Here is a 17,386-nt window from a genome sequence, read left to right as displayed (position 1 = left end):
CCTCTACACCGGCTCACTGCCCCTCTACAGATTCACCAGTCACCTCTCCCCGGGAAACAGTGGCTGATAACAGAGAGTAATAGATTGTATCCCCCCCTGTACAGTCTCCTCTCCCCGGGGTGTAATGGCTGATAACAGAGAGTAATAGATTGTATCCCCCCTGTTCAGTCTCCTCTGCCCAGGCTGATAACAGAGAGCAGAGCACTGTAATGACATATTCTGGCTGGTGGTGTTTCGGCTGCAGTGTCAGCAGTTTCCAGCAGAGTCCGCAGTCTGATCTGGGTCCAGTAAGATTATTGATCTGCACAGAACTTCCAGTAATGATGATAGAGGGAAGAAGCCGGGCCCTGCACACGCGGCACTCCATCTCTGCAGCAGGTCCTCTCCGGCCGGAGCCCTTGGGTAGCTCCTGTGTAATGTGCAGGGCGTCACATCCTCTAGTACCTCTGCGCCGGTCACATCCTCTAGTACAGTGATGGCAAACCTTTTAGACACCGAGTGCCCAAACTGCAACCAAAACCTGCATATTTTTCGCAAGGTGTCAATGCGACAATTTAAGCAGTAACTTATTCCTCCCTGCTCTGTCACATGTTTAAATTTTATAGGCACCTGAGGACACCAATACAGTAGAAAGAAGGAGAAGAAGTTTGGATTATCATTGTAGCTTCCTTCTAGGGTCCTGGGCTGCCTGGGACTGCAAGAGGCCTTGAGTCCTGTTTGGCAAACCCTGCCCTGGAGTGATGGTGCGGGTGCCCATATAGAGGGCTCCGAGTGCCACCTCTGGCACCCGTGCCATAGGTTCGCCACCACTGCTCTAGTATCTCTGTGGCGGTCACATGCTCTAGTATCTCTGCGGCGGTCACATGCTCTAGTATCTCTGCGGCGGTCACATGCTCTAGTATCTCTGAGGCGGTCACATCCTCTAGTATCTCTGCGGCGGTCACATGCTCTAGTATCTCTGCGGAGGTCACATGCTCTAGTATCTCTGCGGCGGTCACATCCTCTAGTATCTCTGCGGAGGTCACATGCTCTAGTATCTCTGCGGCGGTCACATGCTCTAGTATCTCTGCGGCGGTCACATGCTCTAGTATCTCTGCGGCGGTCACATGCTCTAGTATCTCTGAGGCGGTCACATCCTCTAGTATCTCTGATGCGGTCACATGCTCTAGTATCTCTGCGGCGGTCACATGCTCTAGTATCTCTGCGGCGGTCACATGCTCTAGTATCTCTGCGGAGGTCACATGCTCTAGTATCTCTGCGGCGGTCACATGCTCTAGTATCTCTGCGGCGGTCACATGCTCTAGTATCTCTGCGGCGGTCACATGCTCTAGTATCTCTGCGGCGGTCACATGCTCTAGTATCTCTGCGGAGGTCACATGCTCTAGTATCTCTGCGGCGGTCACATGCTCTAGTATCTCTGCGGCGGTCACATCCTCTAGTGCCTCTGCGGCGGTCACATCCTCTAGTGCCTCTGCGGCGGTCACATCCTCTAGTATCTCTGCGGCGGTCACATGCTCTAGTATCTCTGCGGCGGTCACATGCTCTAGTATCTCTGCGGCGGTCACATGCTCTAGTATCTCTGCGGCGGTCACATGCTCTAGTATCTCTGCGGCGGTCACATGCTCTAGTATCTCTGCGGCGGTCACATCCTCTAGTACCTCTGCGGCGGTCACATGCTCTAGTACCTCTGCGGCGGACACATGCTCTAGTATCTCTGCGGCGGACACATGCTCTAGTATCTCTGCAGCGGACACATGCTCTAGTATCTCTGCGGCGGTCACATGCTCTAGTATCTCTGCGGCGGTCATATCCTCTAGTATCTCTGCGGCGGTCACATGCTCTAGTATCTCTGTGGCGGTCACATGCTCTAGTATCTCTGTGGCGGTCACATCCTCTAGTACCTCTGCGGCGGTCACATGCTCTAGTATCTCTGCGGCGGTCACATGCTCTAGTACCTCTGCGGCGGTCACATCCTCTAGTATCTCTGCGGCGGTCACATGCTCTAGTATCTCTGCGGCGGTCACATGCTCTAGTATCTCCGCGGCGGTCACATCCTCTAGTATCTCCGCGGCGGTCACATCCTCTAGTATCTCTGCGGCGGTCACATCCTCTAGTATCTCTGCGGCAATCACATGCTCTAGTATCTCTGCGGCGGTCACATGCTCTAGTATCTCTGCGGCGGTCACATGCTCTAGTATCTCTGTGGCGGTCACATGCTCTAGTTATCTCTGTAGCAGACATCAGCTCTTCTCTGTGTACGTCACATTTCTTCCCTCTCTATCTCATGGGGCAGATGTATCATAAATCCGGCTTTGTCCGTCTGCTCTTTGGGGCTTTTCTGCTGGTCAGATGTATCTTTTTCCTTACTGATACTTGTGGCGTTTGGTCTTTAGTGATTCAGATCACAGATCGCTCCTATGCTTGGTTGGGGCAGCTCTAGTTTTGCGCCAAAATTTGTGACTTTTTAAAAAAAAAGTTGCAACTTTCACAACTGGATTCATGGGAACATGGCAGAAAAGCAGCCAGTGGGGAACCTTGAAACGAGACTGGCGCAAAAAAATTCTCAAAAATTTAAGAAAAAGGCAGGTCAAAAGTTTGATACATGCGCAGCATTTACTTCCTTTGGTCATCGCTGATCTCATTTTCTCGACTTTGCTGCTCTTTCTGCATGGCCGGATTGTTTACATTTGTGCTTCCCCTACATAACTGGCCTCTTTTCTCTCTCTCTACTTCTGTGGCCTCTGCCTGCGTCGCTGGCCTCCTCTCTCTTATCTCTGCCTGCGTCGCTGGCCTCCTCTCTCTTATCTCTGCCTGCGTCGCTGGCCTCCTCTCTCTTATCTCTGCCTGCGTCGCTGGCCTCCTCTCTCTTATCTCTGCCTGCGTCGCTGGCCTCCTCTCTCTTATCTCTGCCTGCGTCGCTGGCCTCCTCTCTCTTATCTCTGCCTGCGTCGCTGGCCTCCTCTCTCTATCTCTGCCTGCGTCGCTGGCCTCCTCTCTCTTATCTCTGCCTGCGTCGCTGGCCTCCTCTCTCTTATCTCTGCCTGCGTCGCTGGCCTCCTCTCTCTTATCTCTGCCTGCGTCGCTGGCCTCCTCTCTCTTATCTCTGCCTGCGTCGCTGGCCTCCTCTCTCTATCTCTGCCTGCGTCGCTGGCCTCCTCTCTATCTCTGGCTGCGTCGCTGGCCTCCTCTCTCTATCTCTGCCTGCGTCGCTGGCCTCCTCTCTATCTCTGGCTGCGTCGCTGGCCTCCTCTCTCTATCTCTGCCTGCGTCGCTGGCCTCCTCTCTATCTCTGCCTGCGTCGCTGACCTTTTCTATAGCTATATTTTGCACCTCTTTATTTACATTGCTGGTCATTAGTCTCTGTTCTCTTGGCCTAGTTTCCTCTTTATTTGCTAGTCTTTCTGTACATTATAAGCCTCTTGCGGTCTGTACGACGTTGCCCTCATCTTGCTCACATTGATACCTCTTTTCTTTGGCAGTCTTTTGAGTACAAGCCTCCTTCCTCTGTAATTTATTGTTGCCTGTACAGTGTTGTCCTCATCTTGCTGGACATTGATTCTTCTCCTCTCGGTGTATTGATGGCTCTTCCTCTGCATTGCTTCGCTTCCCCCCCCCCCCTTTGCTGCATTGCTCGTCTCCCCATTGCTGCATTGCTGGCCTCTTCTCTCTTGCTGTAGATGGAGGCGGCTGCACTGACTGCTGAGTCTGTGTTCTTGTTGCAGAATCAGTGAATCTTCCAGTATCTAGTTATCTCTGTAGCAGACATCAGCTCTTCTCGGTGTACGTCACATTTCTTCCCTCTCTATCTCATGGGGCAGATGTATCATAAATCCGGCTTTGTCTGTCTGCTCTTTGGGGCTTTTCTGCTGGTCAGATGTATCTCTTTCCTTACTCTGATACTTGTGGCGTTTGGTCTTTAGTGATTCAGATCACAGATCGCTCCTATGCTTGGTTGGGGCAGCTCTAGTTTTGCGCCAAAATTTGTGACGTTGCAACTTTCACATCTGGATTCATGGGAACACGGCAGAAAAGCAGCTAGTGGGGAACCTTGAAGCGAGACTGCATGGCTGGATTGTTTACATTTGTGCTTCCCCTACATAACTGGCCTCTTTTCTCTCTCGCTCTACATCTGTGGCCTCTATTCTTTCTCTCTACATCTGCGGCCTCTTTTCTTTCTCTCTCTCTACATCTGTGGCCTCTTTTCTCTCTCTCTCGCTCTACATCTGTGGCCTCTATTCTCTCTCTCTACATCTGTGGCCTCTTTTCTTTCTCTCTCTACATCTGTGGCCTCTTTTCTCTTTCGCTCTACATCGTTGGCCTCTTTTCTCTCTCTCGCTCTACATCTGTGGCCTCTTTTCTCTCTCGCTCTACATCATTGGCCTCTTTTCTCTCTCTCGCTCTACATCGTTGGCCTCTTTTCTCTCTCTCGCTCTACATCTGTGGCCTCTTTTCTCTCTCTCTCTACATCTGTGGCCTCTTTTCTCTCTCTCTCTCTCTACATCTGTGGCCTCTTTTCTCTCTCTCGCTCTACATCTGTGGCCTCTTTTCTCTCTCTCGCTCTACATCGTTGGCCTCTTTTCTCTCTCTCTACATCGTTGGCCTCTTTTCTCTCTCTCTCTACATCGGTGGCCTCTTTTCGCTCTCTCTCTACATCGGTGGCCTCTTTTCTCTCTCTCGCTCTACATCGTTGGCCTCTTTTCTCTCTCTCTCTACATCGTTGGCCTCTTTTCTCTCTCTCTCTACATCGGTGGCCTCTTTTCTCTCTCTCTACATCGGTGGCCTCTTTTTTTTCTCTACATCGGTGGCCTCTTTTCTCTCTCTCTCTACATCTGTGGCCTCTTTTCTCTCTCTCTCTCTACATCTGTGGCCTCTTTTCTCTCTCTCACTCTACATCTGTGGCCTCTATTCTCTCTCTCTACATCTGTGGCCTCTTTTCTTTCTCTCTCTCTACATCTGTGGCCTCTTTTCTCTCTCGCTCTACATCGTTGGCCTCTTTTCTCTCTCTCGCTTTACATCGTTGGCCTCTTTTCTCTCTCTCTCTACATCGGTGGCCTCTTTTCTCTCTCTCTACATCGGTGGCCTCTTTTCTTTCTCTACATCGGTGGCCTCTTTTCTTTCTCTCTCTCTACATCTGTGGCCTCTTTTCTCTCTCTCGCTCTACATCGTTGGCCTCTTTTCTCTCTCTCGCTCTACATCGTTGGCCTCTTTTCTCTCTCGCTCTACATCGTTGGCCTCTTTTCTCTCTCTCGCTCTACATCGTTGGCCTCTTTTCTCTCTCGCTCTACATCGTTGGCCTCTTTTCTCTCTCTCGCTCTACATCTGTGGCCTCTATTCTCTCTCTCTACATCTGTGGCCTCTTTTCTTTCTCTCTCTCTACATCGTTGGCCTCTTTTCTCTCTCTCTACATCGTTGGCCTCTTTTCTCTCTCTCTCTACATCGGTGGCCTCTTTTCTCTCTCTCTACATCGTTGGCCTCTTTTCTCTCTCTCGCTCTACATCGTTGGCCTCTTTTCTCTCTCTCTCTACATCGTTGGCCTCTTTTCTCTCTCTCTCTACATCGGTGGCCTCTTTTCTCTCTCTCTACATCGGTGGCCTCTTTTCTTTCTCTACATCGGTGGCCTCTTTTCTCTCTCTCTACATCTGTGGCCTCTTTTCTTTCTCTCTCTACATCTGTGGCCTCTTTTCTCTTTCGCTCTACATCGTTGGCCTCTTTTCTCTCTCTCGCTCTACATCTGTGGCCTCTTTTCTCTCTCGCTCTACATCGTTGGCCTCTTTTCTCTCTCTCGCTCTACATCGTTGGCCTCTTTTCTCTCTCTCGCTCTACATCTGTGGCCTCTTTTCTCTCTCTCTCGACATCTGTGGCCTCTTTTCTCTCTCTCTACATCTGTGGCCTCTTTTCTCTCTCTCGCTCTACATCTGTGGCCTCTTTTCTCTCTCTCGCTCTACATCGTTGGCCTCTTTTCTCTCTACATCGTTGGCCTCTTTTCTCTCTCTCTCTACATCGGTGGCCTCTTTTCTCTCTCGCTCTACATCGTTGGCCTCTTTTCTCTCTCTCTCTACATCGTTGGCCTCTTTTCTCTCTCTCTCTACATCGGTGGCCTCTTTTCTCTCTCTCTCTACATCGGTGGCCTCTTTTCTCTCTCTCTACATCGGTGGCCTCTTTTTTTTCTCTACATCGGTGGCCTCTTTTCTCTCTCTCTCTACATCTGTGGCCTCTTTTCTCTCTCTACATCTGTGGCCTCTTTTCTCTCTCTCGCTCTACATCTGTGGCCTCTATTCTCTCTCTACATCTGTGGCCTCTTTTCTTTCTCTCTCTCTACATCTGTGGCCTCTTTTCTCTTTCGCTCTACATCGTTGGCCTCTTTTCTCTCTCTCGCTCTACATCTGTGGCCTCTTTTCTCTCTCGCTCTACATCGTTGGCCTCTTTTCTCTCTCTCGCTCTACATCGTTGGCCTCTTTTCTCTCTCTCGCTCTACATCTGTGGCCTCTTTTCTCTCTCTCTCGACATCTGTGGCCTCTTTTCTCTCTCTCTACATCTGTGGCCTCTTTTCTCTCTCTCGCTCTACATCTGTGGCCTCTTTTCTCTCTCTCGCTCTACATCGTTGGCCTCTTTTCTCTCTACATCGTTGGCCTCTTTTCTCTCTCTCTCTACATCGGTGGCCTCTTTTCTCTCTCGCTCTACATCGTTGGCCTCTTTTCTCTCTCTCTCTACATCGTTGGCCTCTTTTCTCTCTCTCTCTACATCGGTGGCCTCTTTTCTCTCTCTCTCTACATCGGTGGCCTCTTTTCTCTCTCTCTACATCGGTGGCCTCTTTTTTTTCTCTACATCGGTGGCCTCTTTTCTCTCTCTCTCTACATCTGTGGCCTCTTTTCTCTCTCTACATCTGTGGCCTCTTTTCTCTCTCTCGCTCTACATCGTTGGCCTCTTTTCTCTCTCTCGCTCTACATCGTTGGCCTCTTTTCTCTCTCTCGCTCTACATCTGTGGCCTCTTTTCTCTCTCTCTCGACATCTGTGGCCTCTTTTCTCTCTCTCTACATCTGTGGCCTCTTTTCTCTCTCTCGCTCTACATCTGTGGCCTCTTTTCTCTCTCTCGCTCTACATCGTTGGCCTCTTTTCTCTCTACATCGTTGGCCTCTTTTCTCTCTCTCTCTACATCGGTGGCCTCTTTTCTCTCTCGCTCTACATCGTTGGCCTCTTTTCTCTCTCTCGCTTTACATCGTTGGCCTCTTTTCTCTCTCTCTCTACATCGGTGGCCTCTTTTCTCTCTCTCTACATCGGTGGCCTCTTTTCTTTCTCTACATCGGTGGCCTCTTTTCTTTCTCTCTCTCTACATCTGTGGCCTCTTTTCTCTCTCTCGCTCTACATCGTTGGCCTCTTTTCTCTCTCTCGCTCTACATCGTTGGCCTCTTTTCTCTCTCTCGCTCTACATCTGTGGCCTCTATTCTCTCTCTCTACATCTGTGGCCTCTTTTCTTTCTCTCTCTCTACATCGTTGGCCTCTTTTCTCTCTCTCTAAATCGTTGGCCTCTTTTCTCTCTCTCTCTACATCGGTGGCCTCTTTTCTCTCTCTCTACATCGTTGGCCTCTTTTCTCTCTCTCGCTCTACATCGTTGGCCTCTTTTCTCTCTCTCTCGCTCTACATCGTTGGCCTCTTTTCTCTCTCTCTCTACATCGGTGGCCTCTTTTCTCTCTCTCTACATCGGTGGCCTCTTTTCTCTCTCTCTACATCGGTGGCCTCTTTTCTCTCTCTCTACATCGGTGGCCTCTTTTCTCTCTCTCTCTACATCTGTGGCCTCTCTCTCTCTCTACATCGGTGGCCTCTTTTCTCTCTCTCTACATCTGTGGCCTCTTTTCTCTTTCGCTCTACATCGTTGGCCTCTTTTCTCTCTCTCGCTCTACATCTGTGGCCTCTTTTCTCTCTCGCTCTACATCGTTGGCCTCTTTTCTCTCTCTCGCTCTACATCGTTGGCCTCTTTTCTCTCTCTCGCTCTACATCTGTGGCCTCTTTTCTCTCTCTCTCGACATCTGTGGCCTCTTTTCTCTCTCTCTACATCTGTGGCCTCTTTTCTCTCTCTCGCTCTACATCTGTGGCCTCTTTTCTCTCTCTCGCTCTACATCGTTGGCCTCTTTTCTCTCTACATCGTTGGCCTCTTTTCTCTCTCTCTCTACATCGGTGGCCTCTTTTCTCTCTCGCTCTACATCGTTGGCCTCTTTTCTCTCTCTCTCTACATCGTTGGCCTCTTTTCTCTCTCTCTCTACATCGGTGGCCTCTTTTCTCTCTCTCTCTACATCGGTGGCCTCTTTTCTCTCTCTCTACATCGGTGGCCTCTTTTTTTTCTCTACATCGGTGGCCTCTTTTCTCTCTCTCTCTACATCTGTGGCCTCTTTTCTCTCTCTACATCTGTGGCCTCTTTTCTCTCTCTCGCTCTACATCTGTGGCCTCTATTCTCTCTCTACATCTGTGGCCTCTTTTCTTTCTCTCTCTCTACATCTGTGGCCTCTTTTCTCTTTCGCTCTACATCGTTGGCCTCTTTTCTCTCTCTCGCTCTACATCTGTGGCCTCTTTTCTCTCTCGCTCTACATCGTTGGCCTCTTTTCTCTCTCTCGCTCTACATCGTTGGCCTCTTTTCTCTCTCTCGCTCTACATCTGTGGCCTCTTTTCTCTCTCTCTCGACATCTGTGGCCTCTTTTCTCTCTCTCTACATCTGTGGCCTCTTTTCTCTCTCTCGCTCTACATCTGTGGCCTCTTTTCTCTCTCTCGCTCTACATCGTTGGCCTCTTTTCTCTCTACATCGTTGGCCTCTTTTCTCTCTCTCTCTACATCGGTGGCCTCTTTTCTCTCTCGCTCTACATCGTTGGCCTCTTTTCTCTCTCTCTCTACATCGTTGGCCTCTTTTCTCTCTCTCTCTACATCGGTGGCCTCTTTTCTCTCTCTCTCTACATCGGTGGCCTCTTTTCTCTCTCTCTACATCGGTGGCCTCTTTTTTTTCTCTACATCGGTGGCCTCTTTTCTCTCTCTCTCTACATCTGTGGCCTCTTTTCTCTCTCTACATCTGTGGCCTCTTTTCTCTCTCTCGCTCTACATCTGTGGCCTCTATTCTCTCTCTACATCTGTGGCCTCTTTTCTTTCTCTCTCTCTACATCTGTGGCCTCTTTTCTCTCTCGCTCTACATCGTTGGCCTCTTTTCTCTCTCTCGCTTTACATCGTTGGCCTCTTTTCTCTCTCTCTCTACATCGGTGGCCTCTTTTCTCTCTCTCTACATCGGTGGCCTCTTTTCTTTCTCTACATCGGTGGCCTCTTTTCTTTCTCTACATCGGTGGCCTCTTTTCTTTCTCTCTCTCTACATCTGTGGCCTCTTTTCTCTCTCTCGCTCTACATCGTTGGCCTCTTTTCTCTCTCTCGCTCTACATCGTTGGCCTCTTTTCTCTCTCGCTCTACATAGTTGGCCTCTTTTCTCTCTCTCGCTCTACATCGTTGGCCTCTTTTCTCTCTCTCGCTCTACATCTGTGGCCTCTATTCTCTCTCTCTACATCTGTGGCCTCTTTTCTTTCTCTCTCTCTACATCGTTGGCCTCTTTTCTCTCTCTCTAAATCGTTGGCCTCTTTTCTCTCTCTCTCTACATCGGTGGCCTCTTTTCTCTCTCTCTACATCGTTGGCCTCTTTTCTCTCTCTCGCTCTACATCGTTGGCCTCTTTTCTCTCTCTCTCGCTCTACATCGTTGGCCTCTTTTCTCTCTCTCTCTACATCGGTGGCCTCTTTTCTCTCTCTCTACATCGGTGGCCTCTTTTCTCTCTCTCTACATCGGTGGCCTCTTTTCTCTCTCTCTACATCGGTGGCCTCTTTTCTCTCTCTCTCTACATCTGTGGCCTCTCTCTCTCTCTACATCGGTGGCCTCTTTTCTCTCTCTCTACATCGGTGGCCTCTTTTCTTTCTCTACATCGGTGGCCTCTTTTCTTTCTCTCTCTCGCTCTACATCGTTGGCCTCTTTTCTCTCTCTCTCTACATCGGTGGCCTCTTTTCTCTCTCTCTACATCGTTGGCCTCTTTTCTCTCTCTCTCTACATCGGTGGCCTCTTTTCTCTCTCTCTACATCGGTGGCCTCTTTTCTTTCTCTACATCGGTGGCCTCTTTTCTTTCTCTCTCTCGCTCTACATCGTTGGCCTCTTTTCTCTCTCTCGCTCTACATCGTTGGCCTCTTTTCTCTCTCTCTCTACATCGTTGGCCTCTTTTCTCTCTCTCTACATCGTTGGCCTCTTTTCTCTCTCTCTACATCTGTGGCCTCTTTTCTCTCTCTCGCTCTACATCTGTGGCCTCTATTCTCTCTCTCTACATCTGTGGCCTCTTTTCTTTCTCTCTCTCTACATCTGTGGCCTCTTTTCTCTCTCGCTCTACATCGTTGGCCTCTTTTCTCTCTCTCGCTCTACATCGTTGGCCTCTTTTCTCTCTCTCTCTACATCGGTGGCCTCTTTTCTCTCTCTCTACATCGGTGGCCTCTTTTCTTTCTCTACATCGGTGGCCTCTTTTCTTTCTCTCTCTCTCTACATCTGTGGCCTCTTTTCTCTCTCTCGCTCTACATCGTTGGCCTCTTTTCTCTCTCTCGCTCTACATCGTTGGCCTCTTTTCTCTCTCTCTCTACATCGTTGGCCTCTTTTCTCTCTCGCTCTACATCGTTGGGCTATTTTCTCTCTCTCGCTCTACATCGTTGGCCTCTTTTCTCTCTCTCGCTCTACATCGGTGGCCTCTTTTCTCTCTCTCGCTCTACATCGGTGGCCTCTTTTCTCTCTCTCTCTACATCTGTGGCCTCTTCTCTCTCTCTACATCTGTGGCCTCTTCTCTCTCTCTACATCTGTGGCCTCTTCTCTCTCTCTCTGTTGCTGGCGTCCTCTCTCTATCTCTGCCTGGGTCGCTGGCATCCTCTCTCTATCTCTGCCTGGGTCGCTGGCCTCCTCTCTCTATCTCTGCCTGCGTCGCTGGCCTCCTCTCTATCTCTGCCTGCGTCGCTGGCCTCCTCTCTCTATCTCTGCCTCCGTCGCTGGCCTCCTCTCTCTATCTCTGCCTGCGTCGCTGACCTTTTCTATAGCTATATTTTGCACCTCTTTATTTACATTGCTGGTCTCTGTTCTCTTGGCATAGTTTCCTCTTTATTTGCTAGTCTTTCTGTACATTATAAGCCTCCTTCCTCTGTAATTTATTGTTGCCTGTACAGTGTTGTCCTCATCTTGCTGGACATTGATTCTTCTCCTCTCGGTGTATTGATGGCTCTTCCTCTGCATTGCTTCGCTCCCCCCCCTTTGCTGCATTGCTCGTCTCCCCATTGCTGCATTGCTGGCCTCTTCTCTCTTGCTGTAGATGGAGGCGGCTGCATTGACTGCTGAGTCTGTGTTCTTATTGCAGAATCAGTGAATCTTCCAGTAATTTCACCGCAGTCCCTGTTTGGCAGGATAACACGCCAGCATTAGCTTCCACTGCGCTCTGTGATGCAGAGGCAATTAGGCACCCAGGGGGCCGGTTCCTCTGCTGAGCTCAGTAATGTGAAGACAAGCAGCACACGGAAACCCCAGCAGGGAGATGTCCCGACACTGCGCCAATCCAGCCAAGTGCTGTCCTGACACACTGTACAGAATCCACATCTGCTATCAGTTATCCCCTGTACCAGGATAAATACGGCTTCCATCATCCTTCATGCTGCTTGTTCAGCCAGTGCTCCAGACCCTGCATCACACAGACACAGACCGGGGGTGCATGTCTTCTCAATGCAAAGTGCGACTTGTCTCGCTTCAGGACAAAAATGTAATGCACATTACAATCCATTAGGACCAATCTGTCTCTCTGATCCCCTCCCTGACATCTGAATTATTAAGAGATTGGATCAGGGAAGTAAGAAATCGCCTTAAGGAAAATTTACCATTACGAGCATCTCTTCTTTTGGAGCCAAGTGGTACACGTTACTGTAATATCCAAAGTTTTCAGATCAGATCAGATTGTGCCACCCCGGGCGGGCGGGCTATGACCTACACAGGCCAATAGACCTAGGACTCCAAGCCTTTGCATATAGTTGTTTCTCACTGCTTCAAGTTCATTTGCAAACGCTCCAGGACAACCTCAGGCCGTGATCACACGCAGGACGTAGGGAGGAGCTTCCACCAATCGGGAACGAGCACCATGTGCTTAGTATTGTTTACATACAAAGCTTATAAACGTGGACTCCGTGTCCTGTGTAACATCTCCTGTGATCGTAGGAGCTAATATGTGCATCTAGTACTGGGACCAACTTTTGTATCTTGATACCTTTAAAGGTGTTACCTGTATTCTAGCCACGTACATGTGTTACCTGTATACCTGCTGTCTGCATGTGTTACCTTTATTCTATACGCATGTATGTTACCTGTATACCAGCTGTCTGCATGTGTTACCTGTATTCTAGCGGCATGTATGTTACCTGTATACCTGCTGTCTGCACGTGTTACCTGTATTCTATACGCATGTATGTTACCTGTATACCAGCTGTCTGCACGTGTTACCTGTATTCTATCCGCATGTATGTTACCTGTATACCTGCTGTCTGCACGTGTTACCTGTATTCTAGCCACGTACATGTGTTACCTGTATACCTGCTGTCTGCACGTGTTACCTGTATTCTAGCCACGTACATGTGTTACCTGTATACCTGCTGTCTGCACGTGTTACCTTTATTCTATACGCATGTATGTTACCTGTATACCAGCTGTCTGCATGTGTTACCTGTATTCTAGCGGCATGTATGTTAGGCTACATTCACACTACAGTATGGGGGACGTATATACGGCCGACGTATATGCGGCCGATATACGTCCCCCATACACTTTTATGGGCTCACGGCCCTGTACGGGAGCGGTACGGTGCAGCACACGTGCGGCACCGTACCGCTCCGTAGCCCGGGGAAAGATAGGACATGTCCTATCTTTCCCCGTATTACGGCGCCGTGCACCATTAGTTCCTATGGAGAGGGGCGGGGGTGAGCTGCGCTCACCTCCTCCTCCTCTCCCCGCGCTGCCGTGTGCGCGCCGTGCTACGGTGCGGCGGGCTCACGGCAGTGTGAATTTAGCCTTACCTGTATACCTGCTGTCTGCACGTGTTACCTGTATTCTATACGCATGTATGTTACCTGTATACCAGCTGTCTGCACGTGTTACCTGTATTCTAGCCACGTACATGTGTTACCTGTATACCAGCTGTCTGCATGTGTTACCTGTATTCTAGCGGCATGTATGTTACCTGTATACCTGCTGTCTGCATGTGTTACCTGTATTCTATACGCATGTATGTTACCTGTATACCAGCTGTCTGCACGTGTTACCTGTATTCTAGCCACGTACATGTGTTACCTGTATACCTGCTGTCTGCACGTGTTACCTGTATTCTATCCGCATGTATGTTACCTGTATACCTGCTGTCTGCACGTGTTACCTGTATTCTATCCGCATGTATGTTACCTGTATACCTGCTGTCTGCATGTGTTACCTGTATTCTAGCGGCATGTATGTTACCTGTATACCTGCTGTCTGCACGTGTTACCTGTATTCTAGCCACGTACATGCGTTACCTGTATACCTGCTGTCTGCACGTGTTACCTGTATTCTAGCCACGTACATGTGTTACCTGTATACCTGCTGTCTGCACGTGTTACCTGTATTCTATCCGCATGTATGTTACAAGTATACCTGCTGTCTGCACGTGTTACCTGTATTCTAGCCACGTACATGTGTTACCTGTATACCTGCTGTCTGCACATGTTACCTGTATTCTATCCGCATGTATGTTACCTGTATACCTGCTGTGTGCACGTGTTACCTGTATTCTAGCCACGTACATGCGTTACCTGTATACCAGCTGTCTGCACGTGTTACCTGTATTCTAGCCACGTACATGTGTTACCTGTATACCTGCTGTCTGCATGTGTTACCTGTATTCTATACGCATGTATGTTACCTGTATACCAGCTGTCTGCATGTGTTACATGTATTCTAGCGGCATGTATGTTACCTGTATACCTGCTGTCTGCACGTGTTACCTGTATTCTATACGCATGTATGTTACCTGTATACCAGCTGTCTGCACGTGTTACCTGTATTCTAGCCACGTACATGTGTTACCTGTATACCTGCTGTCTGCACGTGTTACCTGTATTCTATCCGCATGTATGTTACCTGTATACCTGCTGTCTGCACGTGTTACCTGTATTCTATCCGCATGTATGTTACCTGTATACCTGCTGTCTGCATGTGTTACCTGTATTCTAGCGGCATGTATGTTACCTGTATACCTGCTGTCTGCATGTGTTACCTGTATTCTAGCCACGTACATGTGTTACCTGTATACCTGCTGTCTGCACGTGTTACCTGTATTCTATCCGCATGTATGTTACAAGTATACCTGCTGTCTGCATGTGTTACCTGTATTCTAGCCACGTACATGTGTTATCTGTATACCTGCTGTCTGCACATGTTACCTGTATTCTATCCGCATGTATGTTACCTGTATACCTGCTGTCTGCACGTGTTACCTGTATTCTAGCCACGTGCATGCGTTACCTGTATACCAGCTGTCTGCACGTGTTACCTGTATTCTAGCCACGTACATGTGTTACCTGTATACCTGCTGTCTGCACGTGTTACCTGTATTCTATCCGCATGTATGTTACCTGTATACCTGCTGTCTGCATGTGTTACCTGTATTCTAGCCACGTACATGTGTTACCTGTATACCTGCTGTCTGCACGTGTTACCTGTATTCTATCCGCATGTATGTTACAAGTATACCTGCTGTCTGCACGTGTTACCTGTATTCAAGCCACGTACATGTGTTACCTGTATACCTGCTGTCTGCACATGTTACCTGTATTCTATCCGCATGTATGTTACCTGTATACCTGCTGTGTGCACGTGTTACCTGTATTCTAGCCACGTACATGCGTTACCTGTATACCAGCTGTCTGCACGTGTTACCTGTATTCTAGCCACGTACATGTGTTACCTGTATACCTGCTGTCTGCATGTGTTACCTGTATTCTATACGCATGTATGTTACCTGTATACCAGCTGTCTGCATGTGTTACATGTATTCTAGCGGCATGTATGTTACCTGTATACCTGCTGTCTGCACGTGTTACATGTATTCTAGCGGCATGTATGTTACCTGTATACCTGCTGTCTGCACGTGTTACCTGTATTCTATACGCATGTATGTTACCTGTATACCAGCTGTCTGCACGTGTTACCTGTATTCTAGCCACGTACATGTGTTACCTGTATACCTGCTGTCTGCACGTGTTACCTGTATTCTATCCGCATGTATGTTACCTGTATACCTGCTGTCTGCACGTGTTACCTGTATTCTATCCGCATGTATGTTACCTGTATACCTGCTGTCTGCATGTGTTACCTGTATTCTAGCGGCATGTATGTTACCTGTATACCTGCTGTCTGCATGTGTTACCTGTATTCTAGCCACGTACATGTGTTACCTGTATACCTGCTGTCTGCACATGTTACCTGTATTCTATCCGCATGTATGTTACAAGTATACCTGCTGTCTGCATGTGTTACCTGTATTCTAGCCACGTACATGTGTTATCTGTATACCTGCTGTCTGCACATGTTACCTGTATTCTATCCGCATGTATGTTACCTGTATACCTGCTGTCTGCACGTGTTACCTGTATTCTAGCCACGTGCATGCGTTACCTGTATACCAGCTGTCTGCACGTGTTACCTGTATTCTAGCCACGTACATGTGTTACCTGTATACCTGCTGTCTGCACGTGTTACCTGTATTCTATCCGCATGTATGTTACCTGTATACCTGCTGTCTGCATGTGTTACCTGTATTCTAGCCACGTACATGTGTTACCTGTATACCAGCTGTCTGCATGTGTTACCTGTATTCTATCCGCATGTATGTTACCTGTATACCTGCTGTCTGCATGTGTTACCTGTATTCTATCCGCATGTATGTTACCTGTATACCTGCTGTCTGCATGTGTTACCTGTATTCTATCCGCATGTATGTTACCTGTATACCTGCTGTCTGCATGTGTTACCTGTATTCTATCCGCATGTATGTTACAAGTATACCTGCTGTCTGCACGTGTTACCTGTATTCTAGCCACGTACATGTGTTACCTGTATACCTGCTGTCTGCACATGTTACCTGTATTCTATCCGCATGTATGTTACCTGTATACCTGCTGTGTGCACGTGTTACCTGTATTCTAGCCACGTACATGCGTTACCTGTATACCAGCTGTCTGCACGTGTTACCTGTATTCTAGCCACGTACATGTGTTACCTGTATACCTGCTGTCTGCATGTGTTACCTGTATTCTATACGCATGTATGTTACCTGTATACCAGCTGTCTGCATGTGTTACATGTATTCTAGCGGCATGTATGTTACCTGTATACCTGCTGTCTGCACGTGTTACCTGTATTCTATACGCATGTATGTTACCTGTATACCAGCTGTCTGCACGTGTTACCTGTATTCTAGCCACGTACATGTGTTACCTGTATACCTGCTGTCTGCACGTGTTACCTGTATTCTATCCGCATGTATGTTACCTGTATACCTGCTGTCTGCACGTGTTACCTGTATTCTATCCGCATGTATGTTACCTGTATACCTGCTGTCTGCACGTGTTACCTGTATTCTAGCCACGTACATGCGTTACCTGTATACCTGCTGTCTGCATGTGTTACCTGTATTCTAGCCACGTACATGTGTTACCTGTATACCTGCTGTCTGCACGTGTTACCTGTATTCTATCCGCATGTATGTTACCTGTATACCTGCTGTCTGCATGTGTTACCTGTATTCTATCCGCATGTATGTTACCTGTATACCTGCTGTCTGCACGTGTTACCTGTATTCTATCCGCATGTATGTTACCTGTATACCTGCTGTCTGCACGTGTTACCTGTATTCTAGCCACGTACATGTGTTACCTGTATACCTGCTGTCTGCACGTGTTACCTGTATTCTATCCGCATGTATGTTACCTGTATACCTGCTGTCTGCACATGTTACCTGTATTCTATCTGCATGTATGTTACCTGTATACCTGCTGTCTGCATGTGTTACCTGTATTCTATCCACATGTATGTTACCTGTATACCTGCTGTCTGCACGTGTTACCTGTATTCTATCCGCCTGTATTTTAGCCACATGTATAGGATTTCAGTTTGACCTTGAGACAAAACCCTATTTAATATTTAATCTGTTCTAAGATCCACTTTTGAGCCCTCATTGACCACATCCGCCCTATGGCCCCAGCAACAAGACCTGTACAAACTCACAGAGACTGCAAAGATGAAGGCTACAGGTCCCATAATCATCAGGGCCACTCCGCA

This window comes from Engystomops pustulosus, unplaced genomic scaffold (genome assembly GCF_040894005.1).
Source record: "Engystomops pustulosus unplaced genomic scaffold, aEngPut4.maternal MAT_SCAFFOLD_256, whole genome shotgun sequence".
Classification (NCBI taxonomy): Eukaryota; Metazoa; Chordata; class Amphibia; order Anura; family Leptodactylidae; genus Engystomops; species Engystomops pustulosus.
This window is presented reverse-complemented; position numbering follows the sequence as displayed.